The sequence below is a fragment of the Miniopterus natalensis genome, chromosome 2, assembly GCF_054644295.1.
Source record: "Miniopterus natalensis isolate mMinNat1 chromosome 2, mMinNat1.hap1, whole genome shotgun sequence".
In the NCBI taxonomy this organism is placed as follows: Eukaryota; Metazoa; Chordata; class Mammalia; order Chiroptera; family Miniopteridae; genus Miniopterus; species Miniopterus natalensis.
In genome coordinates this window covers 155,886,171-155,903,366 of record NC_142082.1, presented here as the reverse complement: position 1 = coordinate 155,903,366, position 17,196 = coordinate 155,886,171, and positions in this window count along the sequence as shown.

Below are 17,196 nucleotides of genomic sequence, written 5' to 3'. Positions count from 1 at the left end.
TCATCAAGCCTTTAAAAGAATGTAGAGCCCTAGCTGGTTTCCTCAGTGGTTAGAGCATCAGCTTGTGGACTGAAGGGTCCTGGGTTCAATTCCATCCAAGGGCACATACCAATCAATGTGTCCTCTCACATCGATACTTCTCTCTCTCTCTCCCTTTCACTCTCTGAAAAGTGATGGAAAAAATATCCTCTGGTGAGGATTAAAAATAAATTTTAAAAAAATAATAATAAAGAGAATGTACAGAAGCTGGAACTGATGCAGAAAAGAGAATCACAAATATGCAAATTTTACATAAAAAAAAAGAACCCTGGCTGGTGTGGCTCAGTGGTGAGAGGGGTGGCCTGAGTACCAAGGGGTAAGGGCACATACCTGGGTTGCTGGTACAATCCCTGGTCCTGATGGGACATGTGCGGGAGGCAACCGATTGATGTGTCTCTCTCACATCAGTGTTTCTCTCTTTATCCCCCTCTCTCCTTTCCACTCTCTCTAAAAAGTAATGGAAAAATATCCTCAGATTAGGATTAACAAAAAAAGAAAAAAAGAATTGAAACTGATCAGTTTTATGAAGATTGAGGAGAACTTCATTTGTTTATATATTTTAGTATCATTTTTCATCCCTACCACACACGTGCGCGTGCACACACACACACATGCGCACACACACAAGCAAGCACACACATCATATGGTCGATGATGAAGCCAAATTTGTTTTTCACTATACTGCTATCTAGATGGTGGTCCCTGACCCATGCCTGTGTTGATGGAGACTAAGAATACAAGTGACACCTCAGTCCTTTTAACTTCTGTTCTGCTTTTGTATATGACTACTTGGGTAGATGTCACCAAGAAGGTTGGGAGCAGTAGCTCTGGTTTAGATGTATTCAAACCAGTGTGGAAATTATTTCCAGCAATAGGGAACATATAATGTAAAGTTGACTCCAATAAAAGTCTGATAAATTATGGTGAAAAGCTACATGATTATTTGTGCCAAACACAGTGCTCACCCAGCCTTGCAACAAGTGCATGAAGTTCATATTTTACTCCATTTTACAGATGAGAAAAAAGAGTCACAGGAAGTTAATTAACTTCTCTGAACTACACATGATGGCAAAAGATAGGATTTTAATCCCACTACTGTCTGACTTCTGGGACTGTGCCCTTAATCATTACATTAAATTACCTACAAATACAGATATGTCTAAGAAAGGAGAATTTGGGTGAAATTTCTCATTCTAAAGAAACTGAGAAAAGCTAGAAAATCTACCAGAACCAAACAATGGTAGTTGCTTAGTTGATACAAGAATTTCCATAGGGTGCTAGCCCTTTGCCTGAAATGGTTTTAGCATTCATTCTAGAAGGATGGTGTTCAGAGGCCACTTGAATATAGTTCCATTGGTGACAGCAACTGGTTTTTGATGTGTGAGTTGAAATGCTTTTGTAATTATATTATGATGTGCACTTAGAACTAGCCTAGGGTCCAGGCAAGAGTGGAGAATTAGTGCTATATAATAACAAATGGAAAATGCAGTTTTAAAGCACTAGTAAAAATAAAAAAATAAAAAAGCCAATGTATGAGTCTGCTTCATACACACATACAAAACCTATTTGGGATTTTAGTTTTTAAATGTTCCCCAGATGGTTTGGCAAAGAGCTGTATTCAAGAAAAGATTACCACAAGTAAGAACAGATGTGAACAGTAAGTTAGAGCTGTCAGATTTGCCAAATAAAAATACAAAATACCCAGCTAACTTGCAGTCTCTGATAGACAACAAGTAATTTTTTTAGTATATGTCCCAAATATCGCATGCATACTCGTACTTAAAAAGTATTCATCATTTACGTGAAACTCAGGTTTGACTGAGAGCCCTGTTTCCATCTGGCAACTCTACAGTAGATGACTCCAGAGAGGGGTAGACAAGTATACATTGTTCTTTATTCAATTTTTCTGTGAGTTGGAAAAAGATTTTAATGAAAATATTAAGTGCTTTCTGTATATTTATTTACTTAGCTATACTGTCAGGCTTCCTCATGTTAATTATAAATTTTGTTGTGTAGAAAAGGTAGGAGATATACATTTTAAAAGTGGATTTACTGCCCAAAGACATCAGGATAGGAGTAGGAAGGATGAAACTGGCAAGAGGACTCAGCTCTAGCAAGTGGTCTGATTTGAGAAGGCTTTGTCCCCATGGGCACAAGATTCTCCCTCCCTGTGCATAGATCCCAGGCAGCTTGAATACTAATAGGGGCATGCCTCTATTCCCCTCCAGACTATAGGACACCCAGTAGACTTGCCTGGGGAGATCTCTTCACCCGCTTAGGTAGCACCAGCAGGGAAAAATGAGAACCCCATCAGCACCAGATAAACCAAAAAGACCAAAATAAGGCTCTGAAAATTCAACTGCTATTGAAATCATAACACATCTAGGCCAAGATCCATGAGCTAGGCCAAAATCTGCTAAAATAAAAGATTTAAATAGGATCAGAGTCTTCTAACATAATAGACAAAATGCCCAGCATGCAATAAAAAAAAAATCAATCACAGGTCATACCAAGAACCAAGAAAAATCACAACTTGAATGAGAAAAGACGATTGACTAACACCAACACTGATATGAATCAGATGCTGGAATTCTGTGAAAAGGCTTTAAAGCAGCCATAATAAAAATGCTTTGGTAATCAAGCACAAATTCTCTTGAAACAAATGAAAAAATAGAAAATCTCAGCCAAGAGATAATGTCAATTCTCTTTAGGAATGTACTCAGTGTAATATTACACTCAATAGTATTATTCGGTGGATAATTTATATTTCTTCAAAGCGGAGTCTTTGAAGTAGATGTAATAACAGTAAATATAGCCAAAGTAATGTGATATAGACCACTTCATCAAGTGCAATCAATGTCCAGAATAAAAGAAATGATGCTTAAAAGGTCAAGCAAGGCATACAAGCTATCCGCGCTCATTTGGAATTCCTATTTTTAGAGTACTAGTGTTAGAAACAGAGGAGTAACTTCAAAGCTATACTAATCTAAGCAACTTGCCTAAATTCCTACTTGCCTAAAGGCCATTGCCAAGAATTTAACAAAAAGATCAAATGTCAGAAGTCTCAAACAAACTGAAGGAGCTAGGCTTTCCAACTGCTGCCCTTCCGTGGGAGTTGAAGCATTGCAAAGCTATATGGATGATTCCCCGAGCTATTTTTTGTAGGCTTATGCCTAGTAGAAGTGAACTGTTGCAAAGGCAACATGCACACAGTCTCTAGAAGACATGTGCTAAGAAAGTTGAACCAAACTGCAATTAGCCAGTAGAAGCATGTGGTATGATTAAAACAACTATTTCCACTTTGGAAATGTTCCTAGTCCTAATAGATGTCACATTAGCAATAACTCTAGTGGAGGTTTATTGTGCACTTTACTGCATACCAGCCACTGTGATAAGCATTTCTGTTATCTCACTTAGTGCACACAGCAACTCTCATGGTATTATTATCCCCATTGTACACATGAGGCCACACAGTTTGTTTAATAAAACCCCAGTTCTTTGTTGAATCCAACTCTCTGCTTACTCTCTATCTGCATCCATCCAGCTGAGTGAGCCTTCAAGGATTTCTTAATGCTGCCAGCATTCGTAGTAGCATTTCCTTTGGTCACTACCTTCTATGCTTGTAGGCAACCATTTGCAGCTTCTCCTCAAGCTTGCAGCCCCTCCTTCCTATCCTCACTCTCAGCTGATGACTTCGCCTCCTGCTTTACCGAGACAATAAAACCAGAAGAGAAACTCTGAATCTTCAGTCTGCCTTCCTGCCTGTTGCTGTGGAAGGACCATGTGCTCTGCATTCCTGTTGAAATATGTTCCTATCTCAAACAATCCCTCTCTTTGTGCCTCAGACCCACCCTCTCCTACTCCAGGGCATCCTCCAGTGATTCTCCCATTTCCCGCCTGCATTATTATTATTTTTTCCTTTTCTACTGAATCATGTTTATCAGTGTACAACATGCTGTGATTCTCCCATTTTAATAAAACTGAATAAATGAACACAAAAGCAAAATTTCTTTGTTCCCTGGCCACTGACCATATGCTGTTCCCTTTGTAACAAAATTCCAAGATTTGTCTATACAGTGGTCCCTCGGTTTTCGAATGTGACCCCCTGCGGAAGGCTGTTGGAGTTCTGAAACGTTTGGAAACCGAGGGATCCACAGCTTACAGCTGGGCCTCAGGATCTTGCCCTCAGAGGAAGCCATGTGGCATGTTCGACTTCTGAGGCATGTTCGGAAACCGAAGCATTTCCTTCCGGGTGTACAGCGTTTGTAAACGCAAATGTTCATCAATGAGACGTTTGAAAACTGAAGTACCACTGTACTTGCTTTCTCCAGTTGTTATTCCCTTTAAAACACACTTCTAAACAGACTTTTACTACCACTCTACTAAAAATGTTTTTGCCAAATTGTTAAATTCAATGGTCAATTCTTAGTCCTGTTTGTACCTGGCCTTTCAGCAATATTTGGCACAGTGCATCACTCCCCCTCCTTGATATGTGTTCTTCAGTTGGTTTTCAGAACACTCCCTTGGTTTTCCTCTTACCTCCCTTGCTGCTTCTCCTGAATTTCCTTTCCTAGCTCCCCCTCACCCATTCAACCTCTTAAGATTACAATGTCTAAGACTCAGGTCTCAGTTCCCATCTCTGTCTTTGCTCACTCCCTCAGTGATCTCATTAAGCCTTCTCATTCTAAATATCTCCTTTCTACTAAAGACTTCCAAATTCTTATCTCTAGGCTATGTCCACTCTCCTGAATTCCAGACTCAAATACCCAACTGCCATCTCCCCTTTGATATCTCAGACTTAGTATATCCAAAACCAAATTTCCAGTCTTCCTCCTGTATCAGTCATCATTCTGGCAAGAAATAGATGGCACACTTAATTTAGGTAATTTGAGGGCAGTTTAAGAAAGGAGCTATTTACAGGGTGTAGGGAAACCACAAAGGATAATGCAATACTCCAGTGTTAACAAACGTGGCTACTGTCCTGCCAATTCTGAAGGGTAAATGAGTAAAGGGAGGAAACAGTTGCTACAAGAGGGAAAGGAGATCCAGAGTGAGAGTGAGAGCAAGAGAGAGAATGAGAGAGGGAGAGGTAGACAGAGGTGTGAAGAAGGTTGATTGACAGGAGCTGTGACCCTTGGTGGAGGAAGACAACCAGCTTAAAACAAAGCCTCCTTCCCTTGCATCATTAGTATTCCGCATTAACTGAACATACCTGGACAGCCAGAGAGCAGGGGACCAGCTGACCTACTCTGCAGAGGTGAGCCTCCTGGGGAACGGAGCAAAATGAAGAAGGGTAGACAGTAGACCTGGAGGGGCAGATAAAAGACATCCTGCCCACTCCCAGAACAACTCCAGCTAGGATTTTCCCCCTATTAGGATTAATGCTGTAAGATAGAGAGTGGTTTAATTTCTCTTGTTTTCAGTGGTAAAGAAGCTGCTGATTAAGATAATCATAGAACTTGTTTAAGGCTCCCAACACACTCACAGTTAATGTTAGAATAATACAGATGATATAAATCACAGTCTTCATATTCGGCCCCTCTATAAGCAGGTCTAAATTCCCTGGGGAGCGAGGACAGTGGTGGTGTTGATATATGTAAGTTAGGTTTTTCTTTTCTTTGTGATTGGCTACATACAGATGTCTACAAAAATGAGAACTGAACAAAGGTTGTACACACATCAGCAATACAAAGGAAGCAAAGGAGAAGAAAAAAGAGCAGCCCCAGCTTATAAACACAGCCAGCCAAGATGAATTGTCTCTAAGGGGCTCATTCTTAGTCAAGATACACAAATCTGCTGCTAATGGGCCCCATGGATGCCAGGGATAGGACTCTGATGTACGAGCGGGTGCATCTTCATTTGTACATTAGACATATAAATAACCAGCAGTGGCAAAGAGATGGGAACAAGGAACATGACATTGAAAAGGCAAAAAACTAGTTGGAACACAACCAGATTGTAGTGCATACAAAGACTCATCTTTTTGTAGCAGGGCCCAAATTCAAAACAAGAGCAAGGCACAGTCCTCATCTGACTGATACAGTACATGGAGCTAGACAATAACTCATAGATCTTTGTGTGACTCTCTCCTTCAGTCTCAGAAGGGTAATCTAAGACAGGTCAGACTGACTCAGCTAACATTAGTCAGCATATGTTATTAACCATGCCATGGTATGTAAAGAATGGACTAGACGTTGTAACATTAAAGGACTCTGCCATTTGGAGGAGATGGGAGATGGATGACTAGTGAAATTCTATATAATGTGATGAACGAAGAGATCCAGATTTGTACAGAAAGATGTGGGAGCCCAGAGGAGGTGTAGCAGGGAAGCAGACCCTGGGGGAGGAGTTCCCTGGTACTCATCTGCAAGTAGTAGAAATTCAATCCAAGACAGTTTACTTGTCTGTGCCCACCTCTGATGGTGGGGAAAGTGTGAGGGGATTTTCTCGTCTACTTATCTTTGCTTCTATGTCTGCATTTTGTTCCCTTTAGAGTTAGTAACCTGGCACCAGATTGCCCATTTTATGACTAACTCAGAAACCCCATGGAAGGTGAGCCTTAGAAATGTCTCAAGATTCCATGCAAGATCTGCCATGGGGCTACATGGTACCTTCCCAATTCAGATTTCTGGGGCAGCTCTGGCTAGGTCCTTGCCTTCAGCTCCTTTTAAAACAAGATTGGGCTCTGGTGTAGCCAAGTGTGAGGATTTTTTCTCTATTTATAAAAAATAAAATAGTGTTAGAATTTTATAGCAACATTATTCACTCAAAGTTCAACAAACATTGAGCCAAGTCCTGTATAAAGTTAAAGATGTTTTGATCACCAATTCCAATGTGTGTATGGGGGGAGTCCCCACAACAAGCAATTCTTGGACACCAACTGGGTGTCTTAGAATTCAACTTCAATTATGACACCATCTACCTGGAGAAAACATCAGATTTCACAGATCGAGGGTTCAGTCTTACAAGACTTCAGACACCAATCATAAACAGAGGTTGTCATCTGGGCTTCTGACCAACTGACTATAGGTGAGAGGTCCCAATGACCCCCCTTCTTGAGTTTGATTAATTAGCTAGAGCAGCTCACAGAGCTCAGAAATATACTTTACTTACTAGGTTATTAGTTTATTATAAAAAGATCTAATTCAAAAACAGCAAGATGGAAGAAATGCTTGGGGCAGGTATATGAAAAAGGGTGAGGAGCTTCCATGTGCTCTCTGAGCATGCAACTGTCCTCTCCACGTGTTCACCAACCCGGATGCTCTCAGAACCCCATCCTTTGGATTTTTATGGAGGCTTCAATCTATAATTATGATTGATTAAACCATTGGCCATTGGTGGTTTAACTCAATCTCCAGCCCCTTTTCCCTTCCCCACCCCCCAAGTCAGGGAGGTGGGACTGAAAGTTCCAATCCTCTAATCACATGATTGGCTCCTCTGACAACCAGCCTCCACCCTTAGGTGCTCTCCAAAAGTCACTCATTACCATAACAGAAGACAGCTTTACTGCTTTCAACACTTAGGAAATTTCAATGGTTTTAGGAGCTTTGTGCCAGAACTTGGCTGAAGACCAAATATACATTTCTTATTATAAATTACAATAGTACAAAAGTGCTGGGGGTAGATACAGTAGCACACAGGACAGGTAAGTTCTGTCCTCTGGGGAGAACTTTGATGGGCAATATCTGGTAGTTGGACACTGGAGCCAGACTTTCTAGCCTTTAATCCTGGGCTCTCTCACTGTAACATTAGGCAAATTACTTCATTTCTCTAGAAGAGCAGATGAAGTTGCTATTTACATAGATGACCGTTTTCTTTATGTGTCAGCAAAAAACATGTGTCATACCTTTTAGCTTGATCAGATGCAAGTAAATTACAATAACAATAAAAATGAAACTCTTTTAATTGCTTGTGATATGTCAGATACTAATACTCTTTCATGTATTAATTTAATCCACATAACACCCATGAGGCAAGTATTTTCAACGTTTTACAAATGAGTAAGCTATAGCACAGAGAGAATACTAACTTAAGTCACACAGCCAGCTAGTGGCAGAACCAGGCCTGGATTTAATGGATTTGGGAGCTCTGATTCAAGATTCTGCCTCTTAACCCCATGCCATACAGCTTGTCTGTCTGACTCCATGATCCCTAATTCTAATCATTTAACTCCTTGGCTGCATGCTCTTGGAAACAAGGGTCTCAGGTGATAGTGTAAGTTGGCTCACCCTAAAATACTCTCTAAGATGAAAACACACTCCCCTCCACCCCAAAGATGCTTAGGAAGAGAGCCATTGAAGTCAAAGTGTCATGGGCTCATCCTAAATGGGACCAATTCCATGGAGTAAGGAAACATTAATCCTGTGCCTGCTGCACTTTATCAACTAGAAGGAGGCATGTTATCTCCCCAGCCTGTTTACTCATTTGAAGTGATGGGAAGTACCCTGCATTAAGTATCTGGGAGGCAGCCCTGTACCATGATTTAAAAAGGGTTTAGTTTCTAGCTCACCACCTGTTAGCTAGGTGTCTTTCTATACTATTTAACTCCTTTGTGTCTCAGTTTCTCCATCAGTAAAGTGGGGATGATAACAAACACTAAGCCAGAGACTGGCTAGTTTTTCACCAAAGCCAATTGCCTTTCTTTCTGGCCACAGAGCTAGACTGTGTTTTTCTGCCTCCCTTGCAGTTTAGTGTGGCCAAAGGTGCTGACCCTTAGGACAGGGCCAGAAGTGATGGATGAGGCCTTCAGATCTGGCCCATTACAAAGCTTCCAAGTGACTCCACACTCTCTTCTTTGTCTGCTGGGTGAATGCAAAGGAGTTAGCAGAGGACTGCAGGCCCCCAGGTCGAGGGCTCCAAGGTGTTGGAGTTTCTGCATGGCTTTGTAAAAGGCCTCCTGCCAGGTAGGACCATCCACTTTGTACTTTGCATAAACCAGAAGTAAATGTTTATTATGTTAAACCAGTGAGAGTTAGGGGTTTATTAGAGCAGCTTGAATTACTTATCCTAACCAGTAATATATACCTACCTCATCTGGTTGCTTCAAGCACTAAAGTATCTACAAAGCATTGGTATAAATGTGCTCTCAGAACATAGAAGAAAAAGTATTTCCATGATTCTCTTTTTCCAAATTCTTTTTACAGCTAGAAGATAACATAGACCGCATGAGAAATCATGGTTCACCATTTAAGGCATCTTGTTGTGATGGACAATATAGCCTATTTGTACACACACAAAAAAAGGGGTGTAAGTGAATTATACAAAATAAGCAGAACAGTAGGGAGCCAGCAAATGTGAACTAGGGAAGTTCAAAGGCTGTGCTCCGAAGTCTTTTCTCCTCCTGTTCTTCCCTAACCTTAGTCTGCAGTCAGGGCTATAGAATCTATGTGGCTTGGTCTTCCCAATGTGATTGCATAGCCTTGCTGAAGATTTAAATCAATGGGTTTATTACAACCCACTGTGTTTCTTTTGGGTAGGTTTAGACTCATCAGTAGTAACCTGTGACTCCTACAGCAAATGGGCAGAAGAGAATATTTAAACATTAGAAAATTGATTATATCACATAGAATCAGAGATGCATGGTTAGAAATGAAAATCATTCTTGAGGGATGCTTAGATTGTCTTTGAAAATCTTTTATTATTGCTGTAAAGTCAAAGTCCCAGAAAAACTTCAGAGATTTAAGAGAACATTCAGCAAGTGATCAATTAAGAATTCTACCCAATAGGAAGATTTTGAACAACAAAAAAAAAGTAAACAACTTGATAGCTCAGTTGCATATTTACTTGTCTCTACACACCCTGACAAGTCTTCTCTAGACTTGTATTGGCAAATAAATCTCTTGAAACTTGATTTTATTTTTTCCAGTTTACCTTCAGGCTCTTAAGATGCTGTGCTCCATCATCATCACTCACCATCTTGTATCTCTAACAGTATCACAAATCTTATTTTATGATTCAGCAGATATACTGCTTGGGTGACACAGAGAATACTTCATGAGTGTCTAAAATGGCCTTGTAGATAAATAAGTCTATCGGTTCAAAGATACTCATATACCCACAAAAATCTCTCATTGTTGGAAATTTTCCAATGTACCAAAATGTGTCTGATGTAGGAAGCACCCAAGGGAAAAGCCCAGAAAAAATCCCAAGGAAGTCGTGGTCACTGGCTCAGTCCCAGGAGGCTATTACATTCAAAGAAATATAATCCATGCAGGATGCCCATGTTTACATACATATTTCAGTATCTTTAAAGAGGATATAAGTACATCAACAACAAAACATTAAAATTCTCTCTCCTTGTTTTATAATGCCCCAAGCCCCTGGAAGCCTCTCACTTTCCTTCCCCAGAAGAACTACTTATGCTTCCATATCATTCTGTCATCCCGATTTCTTTCTTCCAAAGGTTCACCATCTCTTCCCAGAGCCCCCTAGCAAATGATATGCCTTGCTTATAGGTCCCTGGACATTGGTTCTCTTCTGTGCTCTAATTTTCTGTCAAAAATTTATGTGCTTTGCTTTTGGCCATTCTAGCTCACCCCCACGCTATCAATTTTGCATCATAAAAGCCCAAAGAACTGCCTAGAATTGGAGCCTTCTTCTGTATTCAGGGAAGGGTAGAGACTGAGCAGGCCAAGCCAAACCTTCCTAATCTGTTCATTACTTTTGTCCCATCACACCTATTAAATATAAAGTCGTACAATGCCTTAAATGTGTACATGTTGCCGTCCAGGCTTTTCCCAAAGAGCATTCCAGTTCAAAGCAATGCTTTGTGCAACATGGAGGCAGCGATTTGCGTCTGGTAAATGATTCAAGAAAGTCCAGCGTGATAGCACCCTCTCCCAAAGGCTTCGCACAGCTGAGCTTTGGGTAACATAAAAAGTCTCCTTCTGTCGCCTAGTCAGAGAAGAATGGCTTATTCTCCTACTGGGACTAAATTAAAAGATGCGGCTGTTCCCTCCTATTTCGCAGCCCTCCTATCATGCACAAAAGCTTCCGCAGCACCGATTAGAGGAGAAAACATCGTCTGGCTGGCAGAAAGGATCTGTAACTAAAACAAAAGTACTCTCGCCCTTGACTAAACATTTACTGTCAACAATCTGTCTTCTGTCTGTGCCGGGGAAAACAGCACTCCCAAACACACAAACACAAATGTTCTACTCTCAATAAATCTGCTCTAAGGAACAATTTCTGAAGGAGTACTTTTTCTTTGCTTTATAAACGAAATGCTTTGCATCGGGATTAAATGTGACTCCTCCTGCAGAGGACATCCACAGGCCACTTAGGCTGCTGGTTTTCAAAAGAAAAAAAAAAGAAAGAAAGAGGGATTATTTTTTTAGCCCTTATTATGCTCATTATGTGGCTCATTGTTTCCACAAATAGGTTTCATTAATCCGACATTAACTGTCCAGGATCTTCACTCTAGGCTTCAATTTAGCAAACAGAAGAGGCCTGATTTTCCTTGTGCATTTATAACATCCTTAATATGGACAAGGAATCTCTCTGTATCTTGATCTTCAAAAAGGTACAGACTTCATCCAACATATTGTTTACAACAGCCACAGCTTCTCTTTCTTGGATTTTAAGTCTTATTTAAAGAAGATCCAAATATTCAGTAAACTTGGATAAAAGACTTCTGTATTCCTTGTGACAGTATAAATAAAATATTTCCTGTTTTACTTCCTAAGCTGTTAATACCTCCAAATGGGAAAAATTCCAATTTAAAATATGTTAATGTTATTTACACAATGTTATATGTCAATTAACTCTCAATAAAGCTGGAAGAAATATGTTAATGTTTTCAGAAATTTGTTATTATAATTTATAATTATTTAAATTCAAGTTATAATTATAATTATTTAAATCAGTTAAAATCATTCTTCTACACTGTTGAAAAGTTTTCTTAGTGAAATAAGGAAAGAAACAGAAATGACTGTGACAAACCCATTTCATGAATATTGCTCTACTTTTATTTTCCAGTGGCATGAGATGGTATTCCAAATCTCATTCATTCCTATTAATATTAACTATCCCTATACAAAATTGTTTGTTACAGGTAAAAAAAGAAAATCTAATTATATATTATACTTAATAATTTCTTAAGTTTAAAGCTTTCTACTCTGTGACATTCTATTTCATATACCATTTAAAATTTTGCATTGTATTTTGTGGGTCTTTTAAATCACATTATCTGATTTATTTTTTTTCTCTTAGAAAGGAGGGCTTTTATCCACTTAATTTGTTATGTAATGCCCCAGGATGGCAAAGTCACACCCACAGATGCTTAATGAAATCATCTGAAGATAAATCAAAAACCATATATGTTGTTTGCATTAGAATGAGCTGAATATAGGAATAAAATTGGGTTATCACTCTATATCTTATATTTGGAATTGAGCAAGGATTGCTTTAGAATAATGGAGACAGCCTGGAGGCTCACATGCAAAGACAAGGGAGGTTTGGGAGCAATCCCAAAGGAAACTGATAAACGTGCTGTTATGGGAAAGTGGGTCAGATGGAGAAAGCTACTGCTCTAGCTTAGCTTAGAAAAGAGAGAGTTGTTTCACACATGGTCTCCATGCATATGAAATATAGTTATCAAGAGGAAGATAAATAGATATTTTCTCTCATAAACTCAAGGAAATATTGGTAAAATAGAATTTCATATAAATTTTTTTAAAATGTTTTGACCAGAGGCTGAGTCAGGTCAGAATGGTAGGAACTAAAGCTGTCCCTTTGGAAATTATCAAACAAGAGGTTTGTTTCATTCTTTGTTTTGTTTTTTTGTTTTTTGCTTCTTTACCAATTCAGAAGGCCCATCTTCCCTTTTGGTAAGGCACCAAAGATCCTTGCTTTTCTTTTGTCTTTCCTATCAAATCTCTCTCAGTTAAAGCTCTGATAAAGTAATTTATATTATAATAAGTAACTTATATTATTAACACAAACTATTACTCCTCAATTCAATAAATCAGGCTTTGTTTGTCCCTATTATCCTAAAGCTTCCAGAACAAATGAGCATGGTTTTTAGGGGCAAGCTTGCTTATGTTTGGAAAAAAGGAAAAAAGCTTTGAGTCAAAGGAACATAATCTTGGTTGTTATGTAGCACATGTATAGTGGTCATGAAACTACTGAGTATTACAAGGTTCCTCATCTATAAAAGCAGTGTTCTTAACCATAGAGACTAAATGGTTAAATGAAACGATGCATGTGAAATGCTGATTTTGTTGTTTTATTATTTTTATCTTTACAGCATCTTCTGGGTTCAGAAACACTAAGAAGGAATCTGTGGACCTTTTCTGCCCAAAAGGTCAACAGAGAAAAAGGGAAAGATAATGATGCAAAGTAATTTATCCTAACAGGCAAAGTAGGAATATAAAAATAAATATAGCCATAACATTAATAGTAAATACCATTTGCACACTTGCTATGCACCAGGCACTGTGCTAGCTGCTCATCTTCTTTAATCCATACAAATTCTGGAAACGGACATTATTGTCATACAAATGAGGTGGCGGAGGCTCAGATAGATGAATTCTTCAGGGTGACAGATCTAGTAACTGATGGGACTGGGATTGAACTCAATCTGTCTGGCTGCATAGTGTATACTTAAGTATGTAATTTCCTTTCCCTGGACTTAAAGCTTACTATACATGTATCACTTTAATCTCTCTGCTCCTACTCATCTCTGACATGATTGAATTGGGTTAAGTTACACATATTTTTCTGAGCATTGGGCTTTAAATACTATGTACAAATTTAACTAAAACAAGTTGTCTTGATTTTATTTACATTGTCTCTTTGAGTACACAGCTCTTTTATTAATTATTTTTGAAACTAACTGAAACTTACACAAAAATTGCTAAAACTATATAAAAATTTTTCCCAAACCCATCTGAGAGTCAGCTGCTGACATGATGTCTGATAATCCCCAAACACTTTATTGGGAATTTCCTCAAATAAGGTTATTTTCCTGTAGATTACCACAATAAACCATCAAAATAAGGAAGTTAACATTGATACATTACTAACTAGACCCCACTGGAGTTTTACAAATTCTCCCAATAATATCTTTTATAAAAGGATCCAGTTGCATTTAGTTGTCATGTCATCTAGAAAGTTTCTCAGTCTTTCCTGGATTTCCAAAATCTTGGTACTTTTGAAGATTATACATAGTCAGTTATGTTGTAGAATGCTCCTCAGTTAGGGTTCATCCAATGTTTTCTCCTGATTAGATTCAGATTCTTTGGCAGGAGCACAGCAAAAGTGATGCTGTGCCCTTCTCATTGCATCTCATCAATGTCTATTTGTCCTATTACTGGTGATGTTAAATCACTGGATTAAGGTGTCTGCCAGGATTCTCCACTGTGAAGCTGCTCTTTTAGCTTTACATTAATGAGCATTTATGAGCATTTACATTAATGAGCATTTTGTGGGAAAATACTTTGAAGCTATATAAACATCCCATTTGTCATCAAACTATCCACCTCTTCACTTATTTATACAGGCATACCTCGTTTTATCACTCTTTACTTTATTGTGCTCTAGTGTGTGTTGTTTACAAATTCAAGGCAAGACCCCCTACCAGCAAAAAGGTTACCACTCTCTTTATTGTGATACGCACTTCATTGCTGTGGCCTGGAACCGAACCCACAGTATCTCGGAGGTCTGCCTGCAGCCTGCACCGCGGATTCTCCCTTTAATCATCAGTTTTATTCCATTGCTATATGTGTTCGTTTTGATGCTCGAATTGTCACAGATTTTGCCTTTGGTCTGTTCTCTATGTCCTTTCTTTTTTTATAAGAACTTTTTCTTAAGAATAGGTTAAAATTCACAGCAAAGCTGAGGGAAAGGTACAGAGATTTTCCATACGTCCCTTTGCTCCACACGTGCATATCCTTTCCCATTATCAGCATCGCCCCCTACAGTGGTATTTGATTGCCTGTGGCCTTTTGACATGTCCTGTTATTCTCTGAGCACATCCTTATTTCTGGCACAGAGTGTCTTCCAGACTCATCTTATACTAAACCTGGGATTGGGCAGTTTTCTCAAGGAGCCCTGTTTCCTTTCAGTGGAGAATTACCATTCTCACAACAGAGATCTTTCTGCTAAGTGTGCTCCTTACTAATACATAAACATAGTTACATAGATATATTTCTATATCTGTCTTTATACTTTGAAAAGAATGAGCTCAAATAGATAGTTCCAATTCCAATCTGATGCCATAGATTTCCTGCAGTGTTGTCTTTTTTCACGTTGGTACTTTTTTTTTTGACAATAAGAAACCTAGCTGCCATTATCTTGAATGTATTTACTTAGTTTGGTCAATCCTCCATATGTAACCAATCTTTCATTACTACCACTGTCCCTTCTCTCTGTTGGCATAGATGCCATCCTATGCCAAACACCAAACCAGGCTGCCATCCCATGGGGAGTACCTTCTCACCCTATTTAGACAGCGACACCATGCCTTGGCCATTCTAGTACCACTTGCCTATCCTAATTTCTAGAAGCCTACCTTGCTCAGCACAATTTAATGGAATCTGGATCAAATTGTTTCGGAAATAAGAAAGTGAATGCACAGCCCTTGAACATTTGTATCAAGCCATGCAATTCCTTTTATTTGTGGGTTTACTAAAAAATAACTAGTAGCTCTAAGACAATTTATCCTAAACTATAATATTAATATTGGGTCCAGAGGAAGAGAAACTGATTTACTCTCTCTAATTGCAACAGGTAAAAGCTTCCATTGGATCTCTTAGCTTTTCCTATGAAAAGAACCCATAAAAGCAGCCAGGAGGCAAAAATGTTCTTCACAATGTCAGTGGCTCTTACACTTTTAGGAGTCATGAACACAAGCAACATGTTATAAACCTCCCTTTTATGAAAGGACTACTGGATGACTCCATATTAGAGGGACTTCTACCAAATTCAGGGTGAATAAGTTGCACATTGAGTCAGTCATGCTATTTATGTACAAAAGCAAATCTTAAAATATCAATCGCTAAATCAGGGATGGGCAATAAACTTATGAAACATGCTCAACCACATGAGTCATCAAAAAATTGTACCTTAAAATCACACTCACTGAACAGATTAGCAAAAAAAGAGTCTGGCAGTGCCAGTGCTGGGAAAATTGTGAACCAATGGAAACTCCTTATAGGCTATTTGTGAGAGTATAAATTGGTACAACCACTTTTGAAAACAATTTAATGTTTTCAGTAAAGGTGAAGATGCATAAACTATAAATCAGCATTATAATTTCTACAGGTAATTATATTATTGTTTGGAGGAGTGAATTTTCTGAGGTCACATATATTCAAGGAACATTTAGACATTATTTCTCTTACCCTACTTTTAAGGTGGATAATTTACCCCCTTCTACAGGTGAAGAAACAGATTCATGATGTATAAATTTTATATTAAGATCCAGAGTCTTCAGGATGAACAGTGGTGGGATGAGAATTTGAAACAAGGTCTTTGAGTTGAGAGTCTGGGCTATTTATGCTCCACCAAAAGCTATAAAATGTCCTCATACAAATTATCTCATTCAATCCTCTCAATAGCTCCCTAGGGAAGGTATCAATTTCTTGATTTTTAAGATGAAGAAAATCAGAAGGATTAAATGGCTCTCCCATAGCTTTGGCATCCAAGAACCTAAATCCAAGGCCATTGACTCCAAAATGCAGTGATCTACCAAGCGAGAACATCATCATTTTCCCGATGATAAATCCTTGAATGATATTATTGGGGGGGGGGGGCATTTAAATTAACTTGCAGTACATAATAGGACCACTAGAGTTATCTAATTAAAATCTTCTGCATCCTTTTAGTTTTCTTCCCTCTAATATAAATGATCCAAGTAATCTTTACCAAGAACTATTCTATATTATGATAGCTTCCTAAGTGCTGACTACTTTTCCCAGCTCCTGGATTCCTAGCTCCCATGTCCTGGTTCCTAGAATGGAAAACCCAGGCAGAGAGGTTAAATGATTTGCTCGAGATCATAGGAAGAGTTCTCAGAAAGAGTTCATACCTTCTAACTGCCAGGTATGCCCTCATGATCTAAACTGACCTTGCTCAGCAGTGCAAAAAATTCCTACTCATTTCTTCATGCCCACCTCAACCTCTCTCTTAAGTATTTCATCCCACATGAAATTAACA